A 27,560-nucleotide genomic window follows, 5' to 3' on the forward strand; every position below is an offset into this window, starting at 1 on the left:
TATAATCACGGAAAAAAATATAACGAACGAAATTCGGTGGTTGTTTCTTACTAGACTTCGCTATTGATAGTTCTACAATATGGGCAAATATTGTAAACAAATTTGAAAAGCTGGTCGTATTTCTTTTTGTGTAATTGATATCTAAGAAGACTTGTCCTTATAATATGATGGGCATAAAAATATACCATGGAAATATCATCATCTCAGTCCATTCAAAGTAAACGTATACAGATAGACTTTTTTTTTTTTAACTACGATAAGATGATATATTAAAATAAAAGGTTTAAATATTACAAACAGTGGTATAATCTATGTTAACAATATTAAAAAAAATTATTTTTAGAAATTACATCATATAGTAAGATGAGAAATTATAATTTATAAATAAGAGAACTTAATTCATCATTATCATCAAAATAATTAAAAAGAGGTATAATATACAATTAAAGGTTAAAATAGATACATGTTAATTGTTCGTTGATGATCATAATTTATACCGACAAGAATTAGTCAAGAATTGACAAATATAGTAATAGAAAAATCATAATATAATTATAAATTTGATTACAACAAATTGAATATAATATAATAATTTTCTTCTCCACAATTAATTAAACAGAATCCACTGTTGCACGACTTATAAGGACCGACATTATCTTTTCCCACTCCTCTCGTAATTTTTGTTGAATTGAAAATTTTGAAAAATAGTAAGACATTTACATAGATATTTTCTTTTCCATTTTTAGAATATATACAAGCTTTTTGTAAACCAAAAAATTTAATATATTCTTATATTCAAATCATGTGATATAGTCACATTCATTAGAGGTGGTAAAATGGGCGGACCCATCGGTTATAGGCCGACCCGCCATGGACTCAAGACCATACGGGCCGATCTTAAAAGGACAGCCTCCTGGCAGGCTCCCAGTTGGCCAACCTACCCCGCCAACTCTTCAACCTCCATCCTTTTTTTGTAAAATTTTTTTACATATATATTTAAATTTTTAAATTAAATTATAAATTTTTATACACCAAATTCTTTTTATTCTTATATTTTCATATAATTATATAATTAAATTAATCTCAAAAGTTAAAATATAAACATATAATTTATTGTTAATAGTTATTTTGTTACTATAAAAATAGTAAAACAATAAAGAAAATGAGAAATCAAATTTAGAATCAAAGTCTCTAATAAATTACAACATTACATGTAGATTAAGTGAAAATGATAAAACTTTTTCTTATTAAAATTAAAATAAAAATTGTAAAAAAAAATCGGCAAGCTAGCTTATGGTGGGTTGCTGGTTGAAAAAGACCTCATCAAAACGTTCCTATTTTCTTCCACCTAACCCATCATCTTATAATAAGTTGGCAGGCTCAACCCATTACTGGCGCTAACCTTCATCATCGATATATTTATTTTTCTATTACAAATATGCAATGGAAATACCTGTCGCATATTTATATATGAAGCTTATTCTACGCTGTTTATAAAATTGACTAAAGTCAACTTCAAAATATGCAATGGTATTTTTTTACTCCTTTTGTTATTTTTTGTCTAATTAAAAAAAATCAAAAGAGACAAATTATACAAAAACTTTTCCGGTTATATTGGTACTAACTAAGCTATCTGCGTGCGATTATTCAGTTTATTTATATTTATAGCATTATTTCCATATGCAAACTCTTGTATGGAACAGTCATCGCAATTAAAATTAGTTCCTATTTTAACATGATTTCATCTCCTCAAAGTTTTCCTTTGAAAAAGTGATTAGAAAACAAGCCAATGAATGAGAAACTAGTATCATGCACCCGATACACATAACGAATAGTCTGATATATTCATAAAAGAATAATTAGAAAAAGCAATAAAATCGATAGGAGATTAACATGAATTTATGGGTTTTGGGTTTTAACTACTACTTACAGAAGATAAAAGAATGCCAACCAAAAAAAATTTGAATAACTAAAACACACACACACACAATATTTTAGAAGCAATGCTTACAATATTTTTGCCCTCCATTTTATTATTATTTTTGGTGAAAACTATTTTATTATTTTTTTGACTAAAAAATTTGTAAAAGTCAGGGGACCATCAAAAGAGGAACGTCGCGCCAATAGGCCAATTGATCCCACAACGTTTTTTTTTTTTTTTCCTTTTGATCAGTAGATCCTTAAATTGAAATCGGCAACTTAGAATATTTTTCAGAAAAAATTCAACAATTTAAGGTTTAAAAATCAAAAAGTTTATCTTATATATATAATCTAAATCTTTATCGCCATTATATACTTTCTTGCATATGTCTTAGATTAAGTGCAAATTTTCCGGATATTTTTGGGGCAGAATTCCAAACTCTAATGTTATTTCTATGCAAATACCAATTTGCATGACAGGTTTCTCTAGCTCTAAAAGGGGGGGAAACCTTCAAAAATTTATTGCAATTATTTTTTTGAAAAATGGAGTTTGTGAACGATTTATATAGATGAATTATTCAAGATGTGCCGTGAATAAAGGCTTGCAGAGTCATCTTATAAAAGAATTTAAAAAATGGTCCCATTTTAACAAATTATATTGACCACATGTACATTATGGTAGGGAGGAGAAAATAAATAGATGCATCAAAAAATACTTTACGGTGCTGAAAGTACTTAGAAAAATATTTCAGAATACTGAATATAACTAAAAACCTATTTTAGGGTGTTAGATCTACCTTGACCCTAACTTTATATAAAGAAAACTTATAACGAAAATCTTTATTATTACAAACTCCTTATTATTCGATGGAAATTAACAGTAGTAAGTTAGCAGGAGTTTCTTTAGTTTATTTGAACAAAACTTAGAAAATTTCTTCTTGATAGAATTTTTTCTCCATCAAAATTTAGAAATATTCATTGTAATTTATTTGAAAGAAAATTCTGTGAATTGATAATCTAACGCGAGTAAGGGTTTATAGTGAGTCAAGGAGAACTTCATGTGGTGAGCAAACACACACAGACTTTTTGTTCATAACTAGACTCACATCACATGTAAAGTACTTATCAATATAAAGAATTGAATTTGTTTACATAATTTCTTGTTTTAAAAAAAAAACAGAATTTGTTTGCATAACATAGGAAAATCCATAGGAAGTTTCAAAGTGACTTTACATAGGTTTAGGGAACCAAACCAAATTGATTGTATTAATCTCTCTACAACTAGCTATATTTATGTGTCTTAACTATTTCAGACAAGTTAAAAGATAATTGAATACCAACCAATGAAAATTGAAAGGGAAAATGACAACAAGAATTTAATTTCAAAAAGATAAATAAATCATACTAACTATTTATATAATAATTTATTCTTATAATGGTTTTGACATGCCAAAATCACCTTTTTATCATTTTGAAATTCAACAGATATTTTTTGTTATTGTCCAAAATTTTAAATAAGGTTAAGATGCAAATTTATCCATAAAATATTACTTCATGAGCACCAGACACCGTAAACTTTTTCTAGGTATAAAAGTACAGGTGAAGTTTTTAAAATGATGCAAAAATGTCATGGCATTTAGTCAACTAACATTAATTGTTTACCAAATATGCATGTCAAAATTAAAATGGTGCAAAAATATATTTGAAGTTTTCAAAATGATACAAAAATGCCATGGTTGTTGAAAACTTCATATTTATATTTTTGTACCATTTTGAAAACTTCATATGTACTTTTGTAATCAGAAAAAATTTATGGTATTTGATGTTCCAGCAGAATATTTTATGGGTGGATTCGCACTTTAACCTTGTAAATATCTCTCTATATATAATTGTAAATAATCCTAAAGAAGACTCATTTGTCTTTATTTGACGTAAAATTAATTTAGTAGCTTGCTTTATGACCGAAATCAATCCTTATAATCCTTTTTCTCTATTTTATTATTTGTATGATTCTAAAAAAATTCGTAAAATGCAGGGGAAATTTCTTCTTCTTCTTCTTGTTTTTTTTCCGGTCACAAGTTGAAACTTCATCTAAAAATGAAACGCCGTGCAAGGAGTGCCAATTGACCAATTGACCCCCAAATTTCCTCTTCTTTTCCTTTTCTTTTTGGCCAGTAGACCCCAAAATTTAAATTCTTGGCAACTAAGAGTGCTTTTTTGTCATGAAAAATTCCAACAGTTTAACATTTAAGAATAAAACAGTTTATCCTATATATATATATATATATATATCCTGAATATCTTTATCACTGTTATATACTTTTAATTTTTTGCACGTCTTAGATTAGATGCAAATTATTCTGATTTTTTTGGCAGAATTCCAGACTCTATAATATTCTATGAAAATGGTAATTTGCATTACGGGTTACTCTGACTCAAATAGCAGGGGCTTTAGATTTAACAAAACTTTGAAAATTTCTTCTTAAAAAATTTGTTTACCATCAAAACAGAAAAATTCATTGTAATTCATTCAAAAGAAAATTCCGTGAATTAGTAATAGAATCTACTAACTGAATGTATATATGAAGCTTTATTTTGCTATGTTCATGAAACTGGTTAATGTCATCTTCGAAATATTGATATTATTTTCTCTCCTTTCCTTATTTTTTGTGTAATTCAAAAATGAGACAAATTATATAAGAAAAATTTCAAGTTATATTGTAATTTTGATAAGCCACCCGTCTATGATTATTTAGTTAATTTATATGCAAAGCATTATGTCAGTATACACACACAAACTGAAAAATCAATTGTGGAACGTGCGTACCAACCAATGAAAATTTAAATAACTCAAACATATATCTATATGACTATAAATAATTGCATATAAACTCACTTTTCTTTATTTTGACTTAGAAATACTTAGAAACAGGCTTTATGACTATAGGATCAGTTCTTATAATATTTTTTTTTCTACATTTTATTACTTTAATGACAAAAAATAGGTAAAACTCAGTGGACTGTGCACGGAAAGCTAATAGATGAATTGATCCCACGAGTTTCTTTCCCCCCTTCTCTTGCTATCAATAGACCGTAAATTTAAATATTCGGCAACTAAGGCTATTTATCCCCAAAAAAATTCAAAAGTTTAACATTTTAAAATAAAATTATATCCTATATATATAACATAAAATCTTTATCGCCTTCGATTACTCATTTATGAGCTGCATAACTAATTCAGATAGATTAATCAAGTTAAATAAATAAGTTAATCATGAGAAATAGAACATGACCTTCCTAAAATACCCCTTTATAACATGAGATTATACATTTATTTTTATGTTAGTTAAATTAGTTTGGAGAAAAAAATGATAAAAATAAAAGAAAAAGTAAATTAAGATAGTATATTTAAAATAAAATCAAACTCTTAAATTAGCTTTTATATTAATAACTGAAGGGAATCTTTCTTGCGTGTATCTTTAGATTGAGTGCAAATTTTCCACATTTGCTTTTTTGGTAGAATTTCAACTCTGTAAGTGAACGACACTTTATGATTTGTACTATAGATGAATTGGTGTGGCGTGAATAAAGGTTTGCAAAATCATATTATAAAGAATTTCCACAATGGATCCCATATTAATAAATTATAAACCACTTATGTACAATGTAGTAAATTAGCAATGACATCTCTTCAATGCAGTGAAATATATGGACCATCCAAAGAACAATGATGCGCAGATAGCGCCTATAATAAGCTATTAGGAGTTTTTTTTTTTTTTTTGGGAGAATCGTTATGCATTTTAAAAATCAAGCAAACCAGCAGGAGTTTAATTTATTTAGTTTTAACAAAACTTGCAAAAACTCTTCTTAAAAAAGAAAATTTGCCATCAAAAAGTAGAAAAGTTCATTGTAATCTACTCGAAAGAAAATTCTGTTAATTATTAATAATATCATTTACCGTGAATATGGGGTTGTAGACTTTATGGAGGACTTTCAAAACTTGAAAAAGTTGATTGTGATTTTAAAATGGGCCCTTCTATTTTGAAATGATGGAAAATCAACAACTAATTAATTAACATCATATGTGTTAACATGAACAAACAATTTTTTTTGGGGCTTCAAACTCATACTTCATTCACTTTCAACACACACAAATAAAAGCAGTGATAACAAATCACTTAAAATTACCTAAACAGAATCACAAGCTCTTACAGTTTTTCTTTTGGCCAAAGCAAGCTCATACATTTAAAACAAAACATAATATACTCTTAGTGTTGCTAGAATACTTGACAGGCATGATACAACTAAACAAACAAACAAACAAACAAAAAAGAAGAAGAAGAAAGATAAAGACCAACAACTTGTGACAGATTACAAAGCCACATTCTCAAGTAATTCATTCTTCAATTTGCACAAGCTCTCTTTCTCACCTGGAATGGCCTCCAAAAGTCCTTACAAGCCACTGAGATTTTCCAATTGAGAACACCACATATACTGTGAGGATTCCTAATACCATTCCACATCCATATCCCCGAGCTACTGGTTTCCAACCAAGTCCAAATTTTTCATCAGCATCAAAGATTGGTGTTGGTGATTTTCCTTCATCCTTATTGCAAAGTTTTGATAATAGAACACCACATAATCCTAAATTCCCTTTATATGAAAATTATTTGCCGAACCCTTCAAGCTTATTTTGTGAATGGCTCAAAAGAGCAAGAAAGTTGAGATATATTCGTCAATGCTAGAGGATTCTCACCTTCGAGCTTGTTGCATGACAAATCTAACCATTTTGGACTTGTCAATTTTCCAATTGATTTGTAGAACAGAAGCAAAGATTATATTGTGAGAAAGATTAGCCCTATTAGTACATGTAGCTCTCCAATGACTTTGAGAATATCTTCCCATCAAATCTATTACTTAACAAGTCAATAGTGGTGGATATTGTCAAGATCATTTTAAGCTCTATGGTATAACCTCTCCTTGCGATCATCATTGAATCCATATATGCTGAATAATCTTTACTTCCCATATATTGTGAATTAGCTTCAACATTATTTGTTCTCACCATTCCTTTAAACTCCTTGATGTACCTTGCAGGCAACGATCCATTAAAATTATTGTTCTTGGAAATGTCAGAAATCCTTAAGTTAATTGGGAAATGGATGATTGGTATTGGAACTAGAAATGGCTCCATAAAACTTATTCTCTCTAGCAAATCATATCAATCCAAGTAGGAAATGTATTGTATTGGCTAATATATTTCTCCCATATAATTGACCACAGGCGACTCTGTTTAGGCTTAGAATGAAGAATCTGTGAAACACGAGCCCACTTAAATTCAGAAGTAATAGGCTACCAAGTTGCTTAAGTGAGAGATATATTTAGTGGGCCTCATAATGAAGATTCTAATCATAGTCATTAGGGGTGGAATTAGACATAGCACTTATAAGAAACCTATGGTCTAACCTATTTTGAGTTTAGCTTAATTTATTCAGTAAATAAGTAAGTTCTATGTCCAATAGTCTTAGCCTATAAGCTTATAGGCCTGACCTATATATATTTTTTAATTTGTATTATTATTATATATTACTGTATCTGATATAATCTAAATCAATTTTATAAATTATTTATAGAATTACAAACTCAGCCTTAATTAACAATAAGTTTCACATCCCGTTATTTACACAACTTCAACTGTTTACTTTAGCAGCTGCTAACTGTCTTCCCACTCAACAAGGGAATGCTTGCCCACTCCATCACCCCTGATTTGCATGGTTTACTAAAGCACAATAAGTGTTGTAAGTTTATTTTTGTGATGTTCAAATGAAACATTATAATATCAATAGGATGAGTTTGTCTTAATTTATGCAAGAAAATCAAAGAGGTAAAATCCAATTTTACACGCTGCTTGTTGTGCTTAGTTTTTTTTTTTTTTTTAAAAATCTCCTTAGTAAAACAATGATTGGTTTTTCTAATTCCTACTTATTCATGTAATTGTCACCACTAGGTTTTTCAATTCGCTTGAAGGATTATGGGCTTCAAAGTATAGGCTTTAGAGGCATGCATTTTAAGCAGACTTTTAAAAAGGTTTAGTTCTTCTGAGTCCTTTTGAAAGATCATGCTTGAGTTTAAAAAAATCTATATAGAATTAGGATTAGGATCAAGCTCATGCTTTAGATCTTTGTTTTAGGCTCATGCTTATTTCACTAAAATCCAACGCAGCCTCACCTGTTTCCCAGATATTGATTAGACCAAAACATTGCATATGCCTTCGCAAAAAAGAGCTACAAAACTTCTATTTAACAACAGTACTTAGGTCCTTGAAATTGTTTTTAAGAAAGATAAATTATAATTATCAGTTTATTTTTTTTGTTCGAAAACAATCGTTGGTATAATATACCATTGCAAATACGGAAGTAATGATAATTAGGTATCATTATCGCAACTATGATTCTCATATTTATAATTTTCTGAATTCTTATTTTTTAACGAAATTTTTCAAGACCCGACTATCATTGAATTGAGGTTCAGATCTAACAATCATGCCACTTTGCGGACACTTAATTACTTGCAATTGCAATTCCATGCTGAAAAAAAAGATCATATTGAAAAACAAAGTGATAAAGAAAAGGATGGGCTATGGAGTGGGCAGATGACGGAAAATTATTAAATTTAATTATTTTAATAAATTCATTTTATAATATTTAGTTTATCCAAATACATCACCTTTATCACTATACAGATGTACACGTATTAAAATATTTACATTACACCCATAGTTAGTTTTTGCCCCAACATTTTCCTCTGCATTTCAAATTCCCTTTCACGCTCATTAATTGTTTCAGAGGCAGAGCCGAAACATTTATGATTTTTTCAAAGGAAACCAACAGTTTAATACTCTTTCATATCCTTATTATAAGTTTTAAATAACTAGTTTAGGAACAACAGAAGTAGTTGAAATTAGTTAAAAACAGTAAATATGTTACAAATATATTTTTGTTTCTAAATATGCCTTATAATAAATGAGAAAAAAATAAAAGAGAATATGTGAAGAAATATGATAAAAGAGAAATAATTATGGGTAACATTGAAAAAAATATATTAAATGTTAAGACAAATTTAAATTGAAGCTTATAAAATGGACTAAACCTCTATCTAAATTTGAAGCTTATATATAGGACTGGAGAGAGTACAAAATAGGCCAAATCAGAAGCTAATAAAACCCTCGTAAATCGCACAGTTTGTACCCACGAACTTGCAATCTAGTAAAATGCCACTCTGTTCTTATTTATAAGCACTTGTATCTTAAGCTAGCAAATCAAAAAATACATTGAATTAATAATTTTTTTTCACATGTACCCTTGTTAAATAACGGGGTATTAAAACTACATTTCATATTTTCTCTCATCTATTTATTTTATCTCTCTCTATGCATTTATTAAATCAATAGGGCTAAAATTGAAAAATGCTCAATAATTACCTTACACGTGACATATATGTAGAAATAAATTTTTTTCCTATAAGTAAGTTATAAATTGGAACAAAGTGGTAAAAACAGTTTTAAAATGGGAGGTCGTGGGTTCTTGCCTTAGTGCCTACCTCTTTAATTATAAAAAAAAAACTAATAAATCACAGATCAGTGAAAAAAAATCATATTTGTAATAACGAAAGCATTCTTTATGACCGAACCGGCCTGTGTGGATGATTAATTATGACTGGCGAAACAAGATAAATAAATAAAAATAACTGAGTCACATCCCTCTTTCTTCCTCTATTATCTGTTATTTATTTATTTTTTTATTCTGTCTTTATTTTTTTTTTTATATTATTCAAAATATCCTCAAGTCGCTTTAAATTTAAGATTAATCTCCATCGGGCTAAAAGTATTAAGATCAAAACCTTTCCAACAAGTGTGCTTTCCGCAATTCAAACTTGTATTTTCTTCTTTACAAAAATAAAACCGCTTACTATCTTAACCAACAGTTTCATAGTCTGTATTTCATCTTTTCTATAGTTATAGTAGTGAGTTTGACTTCTACTGATTTGTTGGAGAAGTAAATGCATAATTTATTTAAAATGACTTGGAGAATTGGATTGGACAAAAGCGCGCTCACGGAAACTTTTTTCCCCACTTGACTTGGAGATTTGCTAAGTAAATGTATTAGTGCTTATTTTATAAATGTAACTACCAACAATTTGATTGGAGCCCATATTAACACGGCCGTCTTAATTAAGGCTTGACATGAGGAAGACCAATCAGGTGCTGATTTTTTTTTGTTTTTTGGGCCAGAATCAGGTGCTGATTTAGGCATTTCAAAGTAAATTTAATTTTGTATGTGTAACTTGCTTTTCTTTTTTGTGAAAAATAAAATTGACTCCTTTTTGGGGGAAAAATAAATAAATTTAATTTCGTCTTAACATTTTGAATAATTTTATTTTCACAGCTGTCAAATTCAAAACAGAGAAAATTTTATAATTTTCAATTGTTCTAAAACAAATTAAATTTATCACTTAAAAATTACACATTCATAAATTCAAATGACAATTTTCCAATTAAGTAAAAAAAAAAACCAAATTGTCCCAATTTAATCTGAGGAATTCAAATCTGATAAAGAGAATGAATAGGACCTAACGAAGATTCATGTAGGCCATTTCAAACGCTAGCATGTCGTAATCTAATAACTGTGTGATCCATTTTATATATTATTTACAATAAATTAGTATATGCTTAAGAAAATGAAAACAACTTAAATTGTTAGGAGAATGGTTAATATTTTATCTATGTCTTCTATCAAAATGCAGAAAGATATGGCAGATAATAAGTTCAAATATATAAGAGTACGCAATGATGAAAATTAAGTGCCCATTTGGATTAGCAGTGAATAATTGTGAATTTTATAAGTGACTCTGGCTATAAATGACATTGGTTAATCGTGATTTCTGTTTGGATATTTTTTTCATAGATGATTTTAAGAATTGTGATTATGTTTGGTTTTCACTTATTAAAATCACTTATGAATGTATAATTACTAAAAAAAGCATGAAGTTAATATTTGATGAGAGATTTTTGGAAGAGTGTGGGAGGATAGATTGAATAAAATTTAGTTGCTGAACATTGATTGAGATTTTTCAAATGCATAAACTACTCCTTGTTGCTTATCCTAAAAGTGCAGTAGAAGGATAAAATCACGATTTATCGGGATTTTATAAAAATTACCCAAATAAGACAAACATACTTTATAATCACTTATTTGGATTTAAATGGGTTTATTTAAGATCCTACCACTTAACCAAACATGCTCTAAACTAAAAACAACTAAGTTGTGCATAATTATCTCAGAAAAAACTAAGAAAACATTAATCTCCCTCTATTTTAACTTAATTTTCAAAAAAGTCAATTACTTTAATTAAGTGTACCGGTGGCCCAGACCCCAGAGGAACACGGCAACGTGGTTGGAACGGATAAAGGAAGACTTGAGCTGACGTTGATTACTTCATTCTTATTATTTATAAAAGCAATCAAGAAAAATAAAATAATCAATATTATAGAAAATAAGCAAAGAAGGAAATTTGAATTTCTCTTTTAATACAACGGGACAATCTTAACAATTCAAAAGTTAGTAGGGTCAACACAATTTTCTATAAGGAGGGGGGGGAAGGAACACTGCAAAAATTTTAATTTTTGAAAATTTCATTTTATATACACTATTTTTTTAACTTAACTTTGGGTACTTTTAAAATTAAAGAATAAATACGAAACATTTAATTGAAAATTAATATTTATCTTCGAACTTATGTTTGAACAACTAATGGCAACTAGCCAGCATGGTCTGAAAAAAAAACCCTTCATTACTTCTCTTCAGTTCTGCGCATTGCCTTGGGTGGTCGAATTGATAAAAAGAGTCATTTAATTGAGATTGACTAAAGTATACGTTAATTTGATACTTTATTTTTAGACAAGATTTTAATTTATTTTTTTTAACTTTAAAAAGTATATTTTTTGGTTATCTGACACCAAGTTGTTATCTTAGTTTTTTTTTTTTTTTAAACAACGTGATTTTCACTTCCAAAATTTGCGTATCTCTAAAAGGAGATGTAAAAAATACTGCAATCACCGAGGACATTGTAGGTTAGATCCAATTCAGCATCACAGTATATATCAGTGTTAAGTTTTATCTATGGCCATATTAACACAAATTTATGAAGAATTGAATTTAAGTTGGTTGATAATATGATTAACAATTAAGCGGATCCATGAATCTAATCTAGTTTTATAAAAATAAATTATAAACGAAATGTCATATATATATATATATATATATATATATATAGCCACGCTTTTATGTTTGCCCAAAGGAAGACGGCAAAAAACAGGTCAAGGAAGACTTGAGCTGACTTTGATGATTCCATTCTTATATTTATAAAATCAATCAAGAAAATAAAATGACTAAGATGTGAATTTATTCTAAAAATTTTCATTTAGGAGCGCTGGGCATCTAGAAGTTTTCTAGATTCAAATTTGTCCTAAAAATTTAAAATCATAACAATTTTGTCTCCTACTATTAAAAATATTAATAGTCAATGTTGATATGACTTTAAATTTTCAAGGCAAATTTGTACCAAAAAATTTTAGGTGCCTAATGCTTTTGAGTGAAAAATTTAGGCAACGCAAAGATATATATCTTTCAACATTATTAAGTCGATAATGTTCATATATTCTTCCTTGCTTGTGAATAGTTAAATGATAAAATGAATTGATAAGAGATTCTAAATATCAAAGAAGACAATGCTCAGCAATTCTAGCAATCTCAGAAGATCTTTGATTAAATTAGCATCTAGAAAATGCTTAGGGATAAAAATCCTTAAGTTTTGAATCCCTTAAAAAATTGTGATAATCTGAATTTCAACAAACCATTTGATTGAAAAATTAATAAAGCGCTAAATATTAGGTTATTAGAATTTAATTACTATGTGAAATAAGATAATTACAAGGGCCAAAGTCAGCACCCTAAAATATTTTTCAAGGTATATCTAGCATTTAGCATCCTAAAATATCTAATAGTTGATTTAAAATTGATCAATCCCACCCCAAGCTAATTGTTCAACATCTCCTTCAACAAAAAACAAAAATTACAACACGTGTAAATAGGGAAAATATGGTACAATCCTCCCTAGAATTTGTAAAAACCTTTTAGTAATCGTAATCTTTTCTCACATCATCCAATTAATAAGTTGTTTACAAAAACTTTTTTTCCATCAGTGAATGAAAACCTAGAATAAAGTGAAAACATCTTGAAGTACGTTATTGTATAATATGACATATTTATAATACCTCCAACATAAAAATCAAACTGCCTTTACAAATAACAAAATAATATTTGAAACAGATAACTTTAAGTGATTAACTACAAGTGAAGGATGCCCAATAATGATCCTTTTAAACAGGTTGACAACAAAAACAAAATCAGTGCAAAGAATTTGTAAGTGGATTTTTATTGTTATGGACAAAAGTTAAAATTAATCTATAATTTGAATCGGGCTAGTCTAGCTGAATACATGGAGGCTAATTATTTTTTCAAGAAGAACTTTAGAGACACAAACCGTCACACAAATCAATAACTAAAATCATTAACACTTTTTCTCTATACATTTACTCTTTTCAATTTTTAATCACCAAATCAAAATATCAAAATATTACTTACTAAAACTCGAAAGACTCAAAACGTGAACATTACAACTCCTCTGTAGACTACATATTAATAAATTAAATTAATTAATAATACCCTTTCAGTTCCACATGTTTCATCCAATGCAACTTGATATTTAACCAAATGCAATGTAATAGAAGATCAGTAGATAAACACATATCATTACAACACTCAAATATATTAAATTAAGAAGATCAATAGATAGAGTCAGTAAATAAGTTTACAGAAGACTTTCAAAACTTGAAAAAGCTTATTATGATTTTAAAATGGGGCCTTTTTGGAGTAATGGAAAATCAAAAACTAATTAATTAACGTCGTATGTGCTAACATAAGCAAACAATTTTTTTTTTTTGGCCTCAAACTTATGCTTCATCTACCTTCAATGTACACAAAAGAAAGCAGTAATAACTAGTCACTTAAAAGTACAAAAATAGAATAACAAGTCATTATATTTAAAACAAAACATATATAATTCACTCTTATATTGCTAGAATACTTGACAGACATGATACAACTAGACAGACAAACAAACAAAAGAAGAAACATAAAGATCAAAAAGTTGTAACAGATTACAAAGTTACATTCTTAGGTAATTCATTCTTCAATTTACACTAGCTCTATTTCTCAGCCTTTTAGCTTGTTTATTGGAATGACCTTTAAAAATCCTTACAAGCAATTGAGTTTCCTAATTGAAAACACAATATACCCTATGAGGATTTCAAATACCATTTGACATACATATCCCAAGGTTGTTGCTTTCCAGCCAAACCCAACTTTCTCATTAGTATTCTCCTTCATCCTTATTGCAAGTTTTTTATAATGGAACACTACATAATCCTAAATTCCCTTCATATGAATCTCCATTGAATGTATCAAATTGTTCACCTCTTGGCATGACCCCTCCAAACTTATTCTATGAAAGGTTCAAAAATGTAAGAAAGTTGAGATTTGTCAATGCCAGAAGAATCTCACCCTCTCAAGCTTGTTGATGATATATCTAACAATTCTAGACTTAGTCAATTTTCCAATTTGGAATAGAATTACCAAAGATTCTATTGTGAGAAAAATGAAGTCCTCTTAGTGCATGTAGCTCTCCAATGACTTTGGGAATCTTCCCATCAAATCTATTATTTGACAAGTCAATAATGGCGAATACTGCAAATAATTGCATATAAATTCACTTTTCTTTATTTGACTTAGAATTACTTAGAAGCATTCTTTATGACTGTAGGATCAGTTGTTATGATATTTTTTCCATATTTTATTACTTTAATGACAAAAAATACGCAAAAGTCAGTGGACCACACACGGAGATCACGGAGATCTAATATATGAATTGATCCCACAAGTTTCTTTTCCCCCCTTTCTCTTGCGATCAGTAGGCCCAAAATTTGAATATGCGGCAACCAAGACTATTTATCCCAAAAAAATTTCAACAATTTAACATTTTGAAACAAAATTATATCCTGCATATATCACATAAAATCTTTTTCGCCTTCTATCATTTATTTATAAGCTGCATAACTAATTTGGATAAATTAACGAAACTAAATAAATAAGTTAATTATAAGAAATATAACGTTACATCGCTAAAGTTAGGTAAATTAGCTTAAAAAAAATGATAAAGATAAAAAAAATAGTAAACTAAGATTTCATATTTAAAATAAAACTAATTTCCAAATTAGCTCAATGGAGGAGAACTTTCTTGCGTGTATCTTGAGATTGGGTGCAAATTTTCCACATTTGTTTTCTTTATAGAATTCCAACTCTGTAAGTGAATAACACTTTGTGATATGTACCATATATGAATTGATGTGGCGTGAATAAAGGTTTGCAAAGTCATGTTATAAAGAATTTTTAAAATGGGTCCCATATTAAAATGTCAGTTAGCAATGACATCTTTTCAATGCAGTGCCTTATATGGACCATCCGAAGAACAATGATGTGCACGCTTTTCGGGAATCATTATGCATTTTAAAAATAAAGGAAACTAGCAGGAGTTTAATTTCTTTGGTTTTTACAAAACTTGCAAAAATTCTTCTTAAAAAATTTTTATTTGCAATCAAAACGTAGAAAAATTCATTGTAATTTACTCAAAAGAAAATTCTGTTAATTATTAATAATAGAACGTATCTGTAGAGTTTATAGAGGACATCCAAAACTTGAAAAAGTTTATCGTAATTTTAAAATGAGCCCTTTCTGGAATGATAAAAAATCAACAATTAATTAATTAACATCGTATGTACTAACATGAACAAACAATTTTTTTGGGCTTCAAACTTATGCTTTATTTGCCTTCAACGCACACAAATAAAAGCAGTGATAACAAATTACTTAAAATTACAAAAACAGAATAACAAGCCATTATGTTTAAGACAAAACACATATAATACACTCTTAGTATTGCTATAATAATTAATAGACATGATACAACTAGACAAACAAAGAAAAGAAGAAAGATAAAGACCAAGAACTTATAATAAAATACAAAGCTACAATCTCAAGTAATTCATTCTTCAATTTGCATGAACCCTATTTTCGATGCTTTTGGCTTGTTTCTTGGATTGACCTCCAGAAATTCTTACAAGCCATTGATGTTTCCCAATTGAGAACGCAATATACCCCATGAGGATTCTAAATACCATTCCACATCCATATCCCAGGGTTATTGATTTCCAACCAAATCCAACTTTCTCATTAGTATTTTCCTTCATCCTTATTGCAAGTTTTTGATAATGGAACACCATATAATTCTAAATTCCCCTCATATGAATCTCTTTGGAATGTATCAAATTATTCACCTCCTGGTGTGACCCTTCAAACTTATTTTTTGAAAGGTTCAAAAAAGCAACAAGGTTGAGATTTGTCAATGCTAGAGGAATCTCACTCTCGAGCTTGTTGCATGACATATCCAATAATTCTAGGCTTGTCAATTTTTCAATTGATTTTGGAACAGAACCAGAGATTCTATTGTGAGAAAAATTAAGCCCCCTTAGTGCATTTAGCTTTCCAATGACTCTGGGAATCTTCCCATCAAATCTATCATTTGACAAGTCAATAATGGTGGATACTGTCAAGATCTTTTTAAGCTCTGGTATAACCTTTCCTTGTGATCATCACTGAATCCATATATGCTGAATAATTTTTACTTCCTATACATTGCGATTCAGCTTCAACGTTATTTGTTCTCGTCATTCCTTTAAACTCCCTAATGTATCTTGCTGGCAATGATCCATTAAAATTATTGTTGTTGGAAACGTCAAAAAGCCACAAGTTAATTGGGAAATGGATGCTTGGTATTGGATCTAAAAATGGCTGTATAAAACCTATTATCTCTAGCAAATCATATCAAACCAACTAGGAAATGTATTGTATTGTATTGTATTGGCAATGATCGTTTGAGTCGGTTATTATTGAATTGGTAATGTAATGTAAGGTGGCTAATATATTTCTCCCACATAATTGACTACGTACAGGCGACTCATTTTTCTTTTCTTGTTTTTGGTACAAAAGAGGGCCTAGCCCAAAAAGAAAAATTAACTCAAGATGGGACTAAATCCCAAACTGTCACGGTGTATAAAGCCCTTCAGATCATCAGGGCACACATCAAAATAATCCGAGGTATTGATCCCTTTTTTTCCTAGCCCATCAGCCACGGTATTTCTAGTCCTTGCCACGTAGCTCAGTTTGACTTCCCAGTTATATTGGAGCAAGTTGTGGATCTGCCAGATCATAAGGCTGTCAAAGTCTTTAGACTTTTTATCTATCAGCATCTTCACTAAATCTTTTGCATCATACTCTATAATGACCTGTCTGAATCCAAAATCCCAAGCTAAGTTCAAGGCTTTGAAAATAGCCCAGGTCTCCGCTTCTACCACACTACACTCACCGATCTGAGCTGAGAATCCCACAATCCATTTTCCAGTATGATCCCTGATCACTCCTCCACATCCTGCTCTCTTAGACCTTTTTGCTACTGCTCCATCGACATTCACTTTCACCCATCCTTGTGGTGGACAAGACCACGTGTTAGGCTCTTCCTGTTCCTGTGTTAAACAGCCTCGCTGCTTTGAATCCTTCAATGTCATAAAATTCCTCCATGTATATCTAATCATGCTTGCTGGGTCGGTAGGCTTTAAAAAATTAGGATTAAAAATGTCTTCATTTCTCCACAACCATAATTTCCATACTGTAACTCCCCATAACAGATCCCAATCAACATTTCCATCTTGGCTCAAATTTTCCTGCAAATTCAGAGCAATCCAGTCCTTTAGGGTCTGTTTGGTTTGAGGGGAGGGTAGGGAGGGAGGGGAGGGGAGGTTTCATCCTCACCTTGTTTGGTTTGATTAAAAAGGAGGGGAGGGGAGGATATTTAATAATCCCTTGTTTGGTTCAAGGAGGGGAGGGGAGGGATAGTAATAATCAATTTATCATTTTACCCTTACATATTAGTTTATGTTTTTTATTGATATATTATATAAATTAATTTACATCTTAATTTAAATCATATAATTTAATAAAAATTCAGTCTTATCATGTTAATATGTGTATTAAAAAATTGATACACTAATTTTTTTATTCTAATTAATATAATAATATATTTAAAATAATCAAATTAACAAATTTTATATGCTCTAAGAAAAATGAAATTTTATTCTCTTTAGGCTATCTTTTTTTCCAGCTTTAAAATTTATTTAATAAATAATATATTTATAAAAAACAATAATTTATAATATTATAATTTTTTATTTAAATAATTTTTTATTTTTAAATAAATTTTTATAATATATATTTTTAATTATAATTATGTATATATTTTTTATTTTTTTACTTAGGATAATATATTTTTTATTTAAAATAAATATTGTAATAATATATTTTATGGCTAGAAGTGGAATATTGAAAAAACTATAAGGGTATAATGGTCCAAAAATTTGGCTCCCCTCTAAAAACCCCCAATTTGGAGGGGAGCCAAAATGGGGGGAGGGAGGGGAGGGGAGGAGACATTTTAGCTCCCCTCCCCTCCAAAATTTTTAACCAAATGAGGGGAGGGGCTCATTTTCCCTCCCCTCCCCTCGAAAACAATTATCGGTATAATATACCATTGCAAATAAGGAAGTAATGATAATTACATATCATTAATCGCAACTATGATTCTCATATTTATAATTTTCTGAATTCCGATTTACGACTTTTTTTAACAAAATTTTTCAAGACCTGACTATCATTGAATTGAAGTTTAGATCTAACTGTCATGCCATTCTGCGGACACTTAATAACTTGCAATTGCAATTTCATGCTGGAAAAAAAGATCATATTGAAAAATAAAGTGATAAAGAAAAGGATGGGCTATGGAGCGGACAGATGACAGAAAATTATTAAATTTAATTATTTTAATAAATTCACTTTATAATATTAAGTTTATCCCAATACATCAACTTTATCAGTATACAGATGCGCTCGTATTAAAATATTTACATTACACCTACAGTTAGTTTTTGTCACAACATTTTCCTTTGCATTTCAAATTCCCTTTCACCCTCATTAATCATTTTAGATAGGGCTAGTCATGGGACGACATAGGACCGGAACAGGCCTTCCTACTAAACAGGGATGGGACGGGATTTTTGTCCCATGACCGGGACAGGACCCAGATGTCCCTTTTCCCTTTTTTAAAAAAAAAAACTACATTTTTTTTCTATGAATTTAGAAAGCTCAATTATATAATATAAAAAAGTGTAAAAATGATATTGTAAAAAAAAATTACTGTAAAAGAAACACTATATAATAGTTTTATTAATTATTTTATTGAGGAAGGAGATTTTGTTGAGATAATACTACATCTTAATAACTAAAAATTACTATAAAAATAATAATTATTATTAATAAATAAATTGAATAATTTAATAATAATTATTAATAAATAATTTTAAAAAAAATACTCCGAGACAGGACGACCTAGTCCCGCATCCCATCCCATCTCAATTACTGTCTCGTCCCGTCTCGTACTTGTCCCGTCTTGAAATTATTTTTGTCCCATCGTTTCGCGTCCCGTCCTGTCCCAAACTCACTGAGACTAAAATGAGATGATTAGGACGGGACAAATTGAATACCCCTAGTTTCAAAGGTAAAGCCGAAACAATTATGATTTCTTTTCAAAGGAAACCAGCAATTTAATACAAAATAGGCCAAACTACAAGCCAATAAAAACCTCGTAAATCACACATTCTGTGCCTATAAACTTGTAATATAGTAAAATGCCACTCTATTTCTAATTATACGTCACTTGTGTCTTAAACATGCAAATTAAGAAGTGCATTGAATTGATAATTTTTTTTCACATGTTTCCTCATTAAATAACGGTATTTAAACTATGTTTTATTTTTTTCTCTCACTTATTTATTTTATCCCTCTCCATGCATTTATTAAAGGAAAAATTTTGATTAAGGAACACAATAGATAATTTATTTCAAAGTGCTCTCAAAACATTCTAAAATGTCACTACATGATCAAAAAAGCAAATTGAAATCAATTTAAAAACAGAAAAGACATTGATACCTTCAAAAATGTGACCTTGATATTAGGTCAAGCTCTTTCCTGTCTCTTTGTTAAAACTGTCGATAACTTAAGTTTTCCTCTCTCTCACTCTCTAAAAAAATCCGCTATGTACATTGAGAGAGATTTCTGCACACGACCTTGATATTTACAATCGTCGTCGTTGTGCTAGTAAAAAGAGCCTTTACTGTCACTACTATTCTAGTATGGGGTGCCTTCATTGTCGGTGCTATTCTGGTAACAAGAGCCTTCGCTGTCGCCACTCTCTCTCTCTGTACACGACCTCTTTCACAGCCCTTCCATTCAAAAGTTTCTGCACATAATACTGCAAAATCCTCCTCCATTTCTTCTATTGTAGAATTTGATGAGTTTGATTTGGGCTGTTATGAAGTTCTGAACTAGTGGGAAATTTTTTTACTACTTAGATTTGAGATAAAATTATACAGTGAGTTGATTTTAGATTTACCATTGAGTATTGAGAGTAAGCCTTTCAGTTCCTATCATGAATTGTATTGTGAATTTGCAAATTCCACTTCTCCAGGAAAATGATGATTTGATGTTGTGAAAACTTGTATTTTGTTGTGTATTCACATATTCCTGTTGTACTGTAAACATATACTGTCTTTAATTATTAAAAATTGATTGAAATTAATACTTGAATGATGCTTTGAAGAGGAAATTGAACTATGAGTTGAAGCTTTGAAGAGATTTGGGTTTCTTTCCTTGATTTTTTCCTCTCCATCTTGCTTTCTCTACTCTTATTCCATTTTGTGCTGATGTGTGTGTGTGTGTGTGTGTGTGTGTGTGTGTATTCTCATGGAATTTAGAAGTATGTGTGGTTAAATATTTGATTCTAGGATTGTTTTGAACTCTTATATGGATTAAGTACTCATTTTCCCTTTACATTTGTGGTTAATAATATAATTATGTTGATTTTACTCTATGCTTAATTCTTCTTGTCGAATGGCCACCAATGAAATTGTTAGGTTTACTTGACTGATACTTGAGAGGGCTAGGTTGAGTGTAGAACTTGGGTAAAATTGTGTGAGAACTTAAAGCTTATGAGTTGGATGGATGGTTTTATTAATGAGATAGAGATATACTCATTAGCCTCACATAATCACATTAAGTTTGCAATAAAAATTTGGAGCTTAATTAATTAATTAAGAGATTAAGGAATTGATTGAGATAAACACCTATGTGGAGACTTGAGAGAGCACTTATAGGTAATTTAGTGTCCTTGACTAACATAATTTATAATTATGAAACACATACAATGGGAATTTAATTAAGTACTTTTCAAATATAAGGGAGATAAATAATCCTAGGTCCCTTTAAATCATTAGAATTAAAGAATCACTTTTTCTTTTTATTAATTTTTAATTTTACAAATAGTTTGCTTTCACTCTTGATATTTGTATTACTCAAATTAAACAAAAGTGTGGTAATTAATACTTGAAACTAGGTTTTGAAACCAAATCCTCATGGGAATGATACTTTACTTATCACTTTATTACTTATCACAACCTGTGCACTTGCGATGCAAATAGATATACTACTGACAAATTAAATTAGAAAATTTGCAACAAAAATACATTGCTTAACAACTTCATGTTCCAAAAATGTGGCTGTCATATTGATAACTGAACTAGAAAATTTGCAAAACATATATATATTAACAACAAGAACATATCCATTTGCAAGTAAGTTAGTTGAATTAAAGAAGTTGAACATGATAATTCATAAGCCCGAGAGGGACTATTTAGCCTTCTTTTATTTCAATCTATTTGTTATTTCCCTTTCGATGACCCAACTTAATTATTGGCCCATTCGCCATCAGATTTAAAATTACTTATAAGCATCTCATCTTCTTAGAATTGAAATTTTGGTTATAAACCATTCCAAACGGGCCTTATGAAATTGACTTCTCTTTCTCTTTTTCTCCTTCCTTTTTCATTTTCATTACTATTGATTATAATTTTAGCGGTTGAAATTCAATATTTTGTAGAACTATCATTATAAATTTATTAAAAAAATATATAAATAAATTTAAAATGTTCAAATTTGATTTGAACAATCCATAAATGAACTAAAATTTTTTTTAATAATAATTTATTATTGTAAACCTAGTTACATCAAATTTTAACAATTTGTTCAGATTAAATTTTAGCACTTTAAATCTAAATGGTTAAAATTATAATTAATGGTGATGGGAATAAAATGTAAAGGAGAGGAAAACAAAAGGGAAAGATAAAGAAGATAAACCAACTCCATTAATTACATGGCAGATACTGAGGATAATTCCTCCATTATTAACACCACTCTTTCCTCCCTGCTTCGTAGTAATTAATTGAGCAAAGCGATAATATAAAATAATTAAAGAAGTAAGAAAATATTGGAATGTTCATTATTGATGAATAAAGTAGAAGATTACCATAGTGCCACCTTCTTTGAAAGGCAAAGACATTATATTGACTCGATGAGACGACTTTGATCACCATCGAAGCCTAATATTTTTCATAAAAAATATGAAAATGATTTTCACACAAAAAAAAAAATTTCCATGAAAAGGTGACAGCTACGCAGCTACTTATGGCTCATCCGGTTTATCTTCCCCCCCCCCCCTACATAGTAAATGCTGCTCCTTTTCCCTCCCTCCTTCGTGGTAAACATAATCAGAATAGTAATTAAAAAAATTATTATTAATAATTTTATCGGTAAAAAAGAACTAAACCAGCCTATGTACGAAACTTGCATAATGCTAGTACCTTTTTATGTATAACAATATAGTAAGGAATACTGAAAGGAAAAACAACTAACTAATTTTAACCTAATCTTTAACAATTTTTTCATGTCAAGCCACAATTTAATTTGTTTCATGATGGGAGGAGGATGCTGTCAGGTTGAGGGCGAGTAGAGTTTGAATGGAGGAGCTGGTTGAGAGAAGTTGAAAAGGGAGGAGGGGGAGGAAAGATTGTTTTTCCACACAGGATAGAAAGTGAGAAAAATAATTAATTGGTCAAAGAAAGGTCGTAGAAAAATTAGGCCTAGGCCTTGGCATGTGTAGAAAAGCAAAAGTCCCACCACATGTAAGAGTGAATGTTTTGTCAGGACTCTAGAGTCAAGAATGACCACAAGAAAAAGGAAGGGAAGTCGTGTTTTGTTTTGTCGTCTGAATATTTTTATTAGAGGTAAAATAGAGAAAAAGTGAAGATGTAATTTTGTTCATGATCCCTTCTTATCTTTTAATTTTATTAAGAGAATTGTAATGAGATTCTAAATAATAAATATAATTATTAAAAATTTTAATAATAAATGAGCAGTTATCATTTATTGCTCTAAAATTTGTCAATGCAAATAGTTCTTGAAGTACAGGCCCACCTGGTCCTACATGGCTGAAACTCTAGAAATATTCCAATTTATGTGGTCCGGCCCTTAAATTGATGCGCTCAGGGTAGGCCAGCGTACTTTAGGCTTGTTTAAGGAAAAAAATATAATGTTTAATATTTCTCATAGGTTTTATTAAAAATAAAAAGAAAACAGTAAAATTACTAAAAAAGTATAAATATGAATAAAATTAAGTAACAAACACAAAACATTATCATATATAAATATTCATCAATATCTAAAATATCTATCAACAAAGCAATAACATTCAAAAGTTCTATCAACAATGCAAATGTATAATAGATAAATACTATCATCAATTTTTCAAAATTTCGTCATCACTATCATCAATTACGCTTCTTTATGAATATGCTCTTCTTTAGAGGCAAAAATATTAAATTTTTCGTCATAGAAATTTTACTTTTAAATTTTGCAATCTATCTATTATTTTACTTTAGTTTAAAATATATTATTATTCAAATTCATAAATTTTTAATTCAAATTATAGAATCACATGTTATATAAGTATAAAAATACTCTCCTATCAAATATATATAGTTTAAAACTATCAACACATATAATATAAATTAAATTATTATTAATGTCTAAATTAAGCCAACTTTTAAAAAGTTAATCAAACAAATTATTGTCCAAAACCAAAGAAATCAAATCATTTTATAAAATTTAACTTTAAAATGATAATAATAAATAAATAATTAGAATATTATTAACAATATAAAAATAATAATAATATTAGCATTATATAAAAAATTTAAAAAAATAAAAAGGCCTAAAGGTCGACCTTGCAGAGCCAACCTTTTTAAACCCTTCGCCTTATAGGGTTAGCTTTTTAAAACCCATTTTTTATTTGAATGGGAAAATCTTAAGCCAGGTCTTCACAATTTTCATGCCTAAACATACAGGTCCGATGGGTTCGAACCATTTTTCTAACTCTAATTGCAAGCTATTTTATTATTATTAAAATTTTTAGTAATTATGTTCTTTACTTGAAACTTCGTTGCAATTCTCCCTGTTTTATTTGGTACAATTTTATTTTTGATCCTGCTGTAAAATTCCGCCAAAAAATGGGTAAATCACATTACTAAAAAAATTAGGGATAAAAATTTACCATTAAAAAAATTAAGGATAAAATTGCATTTTGGTCTAATAGAAAAGGTAAATTACTTTTTTAAATATTGAATTCTGATTCCAAAAAAATGCCATGAAACGGCAAAATTATTTAAAGTACCATCAACTTCGTTATATTAGCAAGTTTTAGTGGATGTTTATCAAAATGTCCTGGGTCATCGGCGAGGAAGGAAAGCCAAAAAAAGAATTGAAAGGAAAAAAAAAGTTAGTTCTGACACAGTCCCTGTGTAAATAGTTAAATACACTAATTTTGGAAATGAAAATGACTTTTTTGAAAACAAAATCCAAATAACTAGGATAATAACAACACTTTAGATTGCATGCCACGATCATAAAATGCTAATTAAGCGTCTTGATCTACTTAATAACATAATAATTTAGTTAATATATTTTCGGGTTAATATAAACCCTGGTCCTTTAAGTTTACGCTCATTTTGATTTTGATTCCTCAAAGACTTTATCCCTCAAGTTCCTTTTTATTTAAAATATTAGTTTATATAATTTAATTAAAAATTAGATTATTTTGTCTCTTGAGAGACCAAAAACTTATTATTTAAAATTTAAGAGACTAAAACCAAAATAAGGCCAAACTTAAATGATTAAAGATTATATTACTCCCATATTTTCATATATTTCATATATGTTACAAATCCTAGAAAGTTGCGAAAATTTTGGAACCCAAGTTAAAAATATGAGAGCTTCAATTGGAATCACTTTCAAGTAATTTTTCTCCGTATTCATTCTTCAATTTTAGAATGTCAAACGTTAAGTTCAAAAAAACAGTACATATACAAATTAATTATTTGTGTAATCTTAGAACATTACTATCTACTCTCTAATTGAAAAAAAATTAAGCATTAATATTATTTTTGACTTCTAAAATTTAAAAATAAAAACATTATTTTAGGAATAAAAAATCTTTAAACATATTCAAACGAATTCAATCTTAAAAAAACAATATCAAATTTAGAAATTAAAAGATTTATTTTTTGGAATGAAAAAGATTATGCTAATTACGGGTGTTCATGAATGGGATGGGACTAGAATAACCTCACCTAAAACCCATAGCAATAATTGGAGTCGGACGATCGTTTCATTCCAGTCTTGTCTTGTCCTGTCCTAACGGCACCATATTCCATTCAGAACAGGGCATAACTGAGAGCCTAAAACAGGACGAGGACGTATTATTTATTATTTTAAATTATTTTATTCTAAAATTAAATGCATTTAGAGGAAAATGTTTCTTTTTAAAAGACAGAAAATATATAAACTTAAAAAATGCCCTAAAAAATCCCCTAATCAATTGCATATACCCCATATAGTAAAACTTATAAATTGTAAACAATATAATCATAAAAATTATAATACTATTATATTAATGACGCATAACATAAATTTATAAAATTAAAAAAATAATATACCAAAACGAAATCGAGATGAAACACCTTATCCAGTGTCATGTCCTATCATGAGATATTATTGCCCTGTCTCTCTTTTGTTTCGTTCAAAAAATGTTTAGGAAGAGAATGCATAGTGCTGGGATATCGAGATGGGACACAAATGAACAGCCCTAATATTAATATTAAGTATTAAACTAAATATTAGCGCGGGAAGTCTCAAAAGAAAAATGGAGCCTTGAATGTGTGTGTGCCGAAAGCACTGTCTTCAACCAGACGAGGTCCCACACGTGATGTTTCGTCTCTCTCAACATAAATGACTGACGAAGCAGGGAGTGCTTTTCTGATGATATTAATTATGGCCACACGTCCTTTTCTCTTTAATTTGCACCATTTTATTTTGGGATAATTTCCCCTCTTCTGCCCCTCCTCTAGCTTCTTGGTCATTATTGGATTCAATTTTAATGTTCTAGATTTAAGACTTTATGAAACCAATGAAGTAAAGGAAAGTGAACGAGACTGGCGGATTCTACAATATTAATTTCTAAGTTGTAATCGTTAGGTTCCTTGTTAAGTTGGTTGTTTTCTATGTTATATACTATCTACGATTCTAATTATAAGACTTTAGTTATAATCTATAAATAAGATCTTATAAATACATCAGAAGGTAATATAATTAAGAAGCACCCAGGAGACTACCTATCGTCATCCAAATTGCCCACCTCATTTGTTTAATTGTACTTCACATCATGGTCTGTGTGAGAAGAATGAATCCGCCATATGGTTATTGGGCCGAAGCAAAACTCCACCTGAGTTACGTTATTTTCTTTTCTTTAAGTTTTTATTCTAATCACCAGAATTTTTTTTGTATAAGAAGCAATATTGTTCGAGCTATTGTCGGATAATAAATATAAACACTTCTTATAATAGGAATTGGAAAATTAGTTTCTCTTGCCAATTGTGTTATGTTAAAATAACATGACCTTCCAACAAGCTGTTAGTTGAGATAGTAAGCGGTCTCATCTCGTAAGAAGGAGAGTACAAGTTCAAATCACAAGCGAGACTTACTATATCCCAAGAAGCCTACTTATTAGGAGAGGCGAAAAACTTTTACACTCTAAACATTGAAAGAAAAACCCTTGATTAAAAAAATAATAATAATAATAGGCAGACCATGTGAAAGTTAGTTGGGTAGAATTAGGCGCAACAACTTTACAATAGGCCCCTTCTCATCGTGGTTGTTGGGATTTACACTAACAAGATTAAGATTTATGCCGCTTGTATTAATACCAGTCATAATAATTATTACAAAACCATATATTAATCACGTATTAAAATGTGATTTTTTTTTTCTGACTTTGGTTAAAAAAAACATTCTAACCACTTCAAATTTAATTTTAAGTTACCGTGCAGTTTCGTCTTCTTCCCGGCATGACGTGCGAAA

Source organism: Neltuma alba, unplaced genomic scaffold (genome assembly GCF_004799145.2).
Source record: "Neltuma alba isolate B1F8T4 unplaced genomic scaffold, ASM479914v2 tig00011378_pilon, whole genome shotgun sequence".
Classification (NCBI taxonomy): Eukaryota; Viridiplantae; Streptophyta; class Magnoliopsida; order Fabales; family Fabaceae; genus Neltuma; species Neltuma alba.